Source organism: Rhagoletis zephyria, unplaced genomic scaffold (genome assembly GCF_001687245.7).
Source record: "Rhagoletis zephyria isolate East Lansing unplaced genomic scaffold, Rhagoletis_zephyria_1.1 Rzeph_scaffold_00066, whole genome shotgun sequence".
Classification (NCBI taxonomy): domain Eukaryota; kingdom Metazoa; phylum Arthropoda; class Insecta; order Diptera; family Tephritidae; genus Rhagoletis; species Rhagoletis zephyria.
The window spans coordinates 131,933-138,505 of record NW_016157150.1 but is presented as its reverse complement, the minus strand read 5'-3'; positions in this window follow the sequence as shown (position 1 = coordinate 138,505).

Here is a 6,573-nt window from a genome sequence, read left to right as displayed (position 1 = left end):
ATTTTAAGATTTGAGATAGAAATCGAAGTGTATAAGTTTCTCTACGCAAAGCACACACATGTGCGTGTGCTTTATATTAATAAAAATAAAGTACACACATGAGCCCGTGCTTTTTACCAAACACAGATAGGGAAATAACATTTTTTATTACAATAAATGTTCAAATTGTTTACCATCAGCCTCAATACACGTCCTACATCTTCTTAAACAAGATCTACTTATTAGCCGGGCATATCCTCGAGAGTGGATGTCCTCAGCAGCTTGAGAAATTCGTTCACGCGGCTCGGCTACGCTCTCAATAGGCTTTGCATAAACTTTTTCTTTGAGAACGCCCAAATAAAAGAAATCCAGGGGATTTAAATCTGGGGAACGGGCTGGCCACGAGATAGTGCCTGAACGTCCAATCCACCTTCCCGGATATTCCTGGTCAAGGAAATCTCTTACTTGCACTGCGTAATGCGCTGGGCAGCCATCTTGTTGATACCACATGTGGCGACGATCTGTTAGTGGTATGTCCTCTAACAAAGTTGGTAAATTTTCTCGTAAAAAATGTAGGTAATTCGTGCCATTCAAGTTCTCAGGCAGGTCTAAAGGCCCAATAATTTTGCCGTTTAAAATTCCGGTCCACAGGTTTACTTTAAAGCGATACTGGGATCTGTCTTCTCGTATTAAATGTGGATTCGCCACATCCCACTCGTGAAAATTGTGTAAGTTTATGTAACCATCTTTTTTAAATGTAGATTCTTTTGACTAGAGAATTTTTTGGATGAATTGGGGATTTTCATTATGCCTCTGTAGCATTGTTCTACAAAATGAAATCCTTTCAGGATAATCTCGAGGAAGAAGACTTTCAACTCGTTGTACGTGAAACGGATGCTTTTCGGCTCTTTGTAAAATACGATGTGCTGTGCTTTTGGGTATTCCCGTTCTTTCTTCAATTCCACGAACGGAAGTACTTGGGTCATCTGCGACCTCTTGCAACACTTCTTCCTCGTAAGGAAAGCGAGCTCTACCTCCAGCCCGTATTTGATTCGGAAAATGGCCGCCCTCTGTGAGTGAACGGTGCACATTAACAAACACGCGGTGATCCGGATAGCGCCCTAAATTTGGATATCTTTCCCGATAAAGTCTAGCAGCGGCACTTGCATTGCATCTGCATTCTCCATAAATGAGGTGCATGTTCGCATATTCTTGTGAAGTGTAGCGCGTAGGCATGGTAGATAACAAGAATGTCAACACAAAAGTCCAATTCCAAAAGAGAGAATCCAAAGTTGCCGGTATGTAATCAACAAGTCCAATTAATAAAAATCCAAGTCCAAAAAGCCAAAGTTGTCAGTACTAAATCCATTTGCTTGGTATGGCGACTGTATCTGTTTCATTCGCACGCGTTTAAACGACGCATCTCCGTCTCACTGCGTGGCGTCACTATCTGTCTCGCTCGCTCATGGCAAACATGTCCACTATCCATCTCTCTCATCATTTTGCCGTCTTGAAGTCTTGATACACCATCATGATTCAATAATACAAGGTTCGATAAACTGACAGTTGTCTCTCTCGCACCGCTCCCTTAGCAGTGGCACCGTGTTGCTTCTTTGCAAATTTACATGGAAACAGTGTAGCTTTGGTGTGAAATAAAAGTATAAGCTTTTGTGCAATATGTTTATTTATATATGCATATGAAGCATATTTAACTGATGAAAACATAAGCAATGGATGTTTACATCAATCTCATAGTAGTCTTATTTTAATTTTAAGTCATTTTGCAGTTTTTATACAGCTAAATAGCACATAAATTACGTAATTCACGTAGATATATCAATATTACGTTCAACATTTCGTTTAAAATGCCAGATTTCCTGCAAATACATTAGAATTTACAAAAGGAATTTCACTACTAAGTGCCTACTTTGCGTACTTTTCTACTACCATTTTCGAACCAAGAGATTTCATTCTTCCCCTTTCTCCGTCCTTCGTAAATGCAACCTTTTGTAAGGGAGTGTCAAACCGCAGCTGTCAATAATTATCTAACCTTGTATTATTGAATCATGATACACCATATCTTTTTTAAATATTCACAATATTTTGCAAGATAAAATTTTTTTGTTATTTTCTTATAAGTATATGGATCATGCTTTAAACAAAATCATTAAAGAAAATTTTACGAATATTCATCAAACTTTTCAACCTTTTCATCAGATTAAACAAAAATTCAACGTGGTTAAGAAATCGCGTGGATTTTTAATAATTTTTTTTTACGGTTCTACGCATTTTCCTCCATATAACAAATTTTCAGTTATACTTTGTATTTGTATTTTTAATAAAAAAGGTGCGATCCACGTAAGTAAAAAAAAATACGAAGCGCTGATAATTATTTTTTATTTGTATTATTATTGCAATGGTATGTATATGGGAAAGAAAATACTCCGAGTTATTGTTTCAATATTATCAAAGTGGCAAGGCCGTTGATAATACTCACAATTTGTGAAACTTCAAAAAATTGTATTATCCGTCAAAGGTTGTTTATTGAAACTACCTTCTTTTTTGTATCATGATCACACCTGTGCGATTCTGTCGGTGCGAATCTGTACCGACAAAAATTACAACAATGCCGTCCATAGTTTTAAATTAAGAGCCACCCACTTATGCGATTTCGATTCATTGACTTATTCGGACATCCACAGTTCTTCTTTTCGTCGTGTGGAAATCGCAGACTGCCGCGTTTTGAGAGCGATAAAGGTTAATAGACGAATTTGAGACGATTAAAACAAAAATAAACGTAAGAAAGCATGGGCGTACGCAGGAACGGGCTAAGGGTGCCGCAACCCCTCCCCTCCCCCCCACCCCCTAAATTTCAAAGTTTCATTGTAAGTTTCTTTCTATGAATTCATAGTCAATTTCCAATTCAAAAAATTTATGCAATAAAGTAATACTTTGTACTTGAGTTTGGCATAAGGAATGCTTAGCATTCATAGAGGTTTTATAGAAAAAACAAAAATGAAATCATCACAACAACAATTTATCGATTTGCAGATGACACTCGAAGACTATAGTTAAATTAACAAGTAATTTTCTAACAAAGAACAAAACCGACTTCAATTCTCAGGTGAAACTTTAAGATTACCGTTAATTTCTTCATTATCCAATAACCGGATCTAAACCACATTAGGATGGGGCCCCCTCTGAGGTACCACCTTTCCTTAAAAAAAAAAAAAGAATTATCGAAATCAGTTATGCAGTAACATATGTACATAAAAAATTATTCCGACGAATAGATACCTCCTCCTTTTTTTGAAGTCGGTTAAATGAAAAAATTACGATTTTGGTGTAAAGACGAAGTCGCATTTTAAAATTTGCATGCAATTAACGTAACTAACAAATTTGTATTTTAACTCTTCAATAAGTTCATAATAAACTTTATGCAATATAAATTTCTTTGTAGGGCTCGGTATAACTCAGTTGTTACAATAACAAATAATTTTATGCAAAAAATACAACCGACTTCAATTTCCATATAAAAACTTAAAAGTACCGTTAATTTCTTTATGATCCAATGATCGGATCAAAAAAAAATTAGTATGGGACCCCCCCTGAGGCACCACAAAAAGAATTTTCGAATTCGGTTAACCCCCTAGTAAGCCAATTTTTTTTGAGTTGAAAAATTCTGGAATGGGTGATTTTAGCACGAGAAATCCAACACTGATGTCCATTTCGATTTGTGACAGTAACTTTTTCCTACAGGGGAGAAAAACAAAGACCGTCTGGAGACGGGCTTGCCGATATACTTGCACATATTTTCAGCTTTCTCTTACACAATGTTGACCTACGAACCGGCGATGCCGTCTGCAGACGGTCAAAAATGCAAAACTGGGGTTTTATATGTCGGCAAGCCGGTCTGTAGACGGTCTGTGTTCGAAAGCAATTTTCTCCATTTCGAATGGTGACATAATTATAAAACTTATATTAAAATACGGTGCTTTTAACAGTGAAATCCACCGAATTTTTTTATATCAAAAAATTTTTCAAAAGAAAAAGTTTCTTTAATTACGAAATTACTAAATAGCAAGAAATAGTTCATCTTAAGCGTATTTTCAAAATCTGTAATTCAACTGCCGATTAAAATAAAACGGATAGACATAACGGATTAAAATTTACTTCTCCGTAAGGGTACGATTCTTGTCTAAAGATCGTGCCTTACGAATATAGAAAAAAATTATTATGGGTGCACTAAAAAGGTGTTTAGTTAACGACCATCTGGCGGCGGTTCTGCCTACTAGAGGGTTAATGTGCTCCAAACTTATGCGGAAACATACATAAAAAAAATCCGATGAATTGATAACCTCCTCCTTAGCCTAAATCGGTTAAAAAGAGAAAAATTAATGAGGTAAATTATTATTAATTTTTGGTAGCTATATTTTAACATTTTTAATAAAAGTTACATAAAACAAGTAAGAAAGTCTAAGTTCAAGCAAGTATTAAATATATGTGTTTTCACCTTTCCGAAACCTACCGCTGGATGGTAAGCCGGGTGTATCACTTTTGAGTAAATTAGCGTCCTTAAATTTCGAAATATTGCAGTTTCAAGCATTTCTGAAATTTACCGTTATATGAAAAGCGGCCGTAATTTTAGTCCGATTTCACCAATTTTCAACGGTTTGCTTCTATGTGGCAAGCACAATAACCACACCACAAACTGGTGGAACGGTTACCGAGATACATATATGTGATCATAACTGGGCGGTGCCACGCCCATTTTCAAAAATTTCATCATAAACGTAGATCTTGGTAAAGAATTGTTGCTAGCATAAATTTTGAATAAATTATCTTTAATATTTACTGATTTATCGAAGATTTCGTATTTCTCCAAATTACCGTTATATGGGATGTGGGCGTGGTTATTGTCCGATGTTAAAAATTTTGCCATTTGGTATGCTGTACCAATGCCAATAACTGTGCCAAGTTTGGAAGAAATTGGTGCAGCGGTTACGAAGATATACACATGTAACCATAAGTGGGCGTGGCTACGCCCATTTTCCAAAAATTTATAATATTCTTATTTTTCGTCTAAAACTTATTGTAAATATCAATTTTGAGTAAATAATCTTCAGTAGTTACTAAAATATTACAGTTTTCGTATTTCTGAAAATTACCGTTATATGGGAGGTAGGCGTAGTTATTGTCCGATTTTGCCCATTTTTAATACCATCCGTCCTACGCCCGAAAAAAGTATACATACCAAGTTTCGTTAAGATATCTCAATTTTTACTCGAGTTATCGTGTGCACCGACGGATGGACGGACGGACGGACAGACAGTCACCGCTTAATCGATTTCTCTTTTCATTCTGATCATTTATGTATACATTTGTCTATATCTATCTCGATTCGTTTTGCCTGTTACAAACAACCGTTATGTGAACAAAGTTATAATACCCTTGTGCAAAAGTGCGTTCGGGTATAAAAATCTCACAAAATTTACAATCAAAATCCTACCCTTTACTGCAACAACAGTGCACAAGCTTTTCAAAAACCACGGCAAAAATCACCCTGATTGCCTCTTCAACTGTAACCTTTGCGGTAGAGCTGGGAAACTATCGATGGCACTATCGATAATATCGATGGTTTTTGACTATCGAAAATATTGTTGGTTTTGTAAGCACTATCGATAGTTTTCACTCATACATACATTATTCTGTAAGAGTAAAAGCCGGATGTCAGAAAGGACATTTATAAAAGCAGGCCAAATAAATTAAATTATATTGAAGTTAAAAATCGTTGATAAAGTTTTGTTCCTTAACAGAAATATAGACATATTTTAGCAATTCTGATGTAATTTTCAATAAAAGTTGTTATGTTATTTTATGTTTGTAGGCTAGTCCGATTTTTTGAGTTTGCGTGCGAATAAAACTACTTTATTCCACTTTTTACACGCCGTTTCGCTGAAACTTTTTTAGCATCCTCAGGAGTAGTATTTAATTTATCTGTTACAACAAATATACGACAATACAAAAAACACACACATTAAGTTTTAACCGGATAAAAAATATGTATACGTATATAACAACAAATTAAATTAAATGAAAAACCAACTCAAATTGTTTAAGTTTAATTTTTGGACCTTTTCAATCAAAAACTATCGATAGTACTATCGATAGTATCGACATTTTCGATACTATCGATGGTTGTGACTAAATATCGACTATCGAAACTATCGATGGCCACGACTATCGATAGTTTTCCAGCTCTACTTTGCGGACGTTTTTAGAATATATTGTACAAGACACTTACAACCTTTCAGTATAAATGAACAATATATTGTACATTTTTTTGACCACTCGGGAAAAATACTTTAAATCATGATAGTTTAATTTTAGCATTTTTATATGATGAAATGCTTTTTATATTTCCATACTATGTGCATTTATTAGCGATTTTACTTGACTTTCACGTATCTTTTGTGTGCTATTGTTTTTATTTTATTTTCTGTCTTTATTTGAAAGTTGGTTTTTCGATTGCCAGATGAATTACATTTATACAAAAAATTATATTTCCGTGGCATATTTGTAGGGATTTTATTA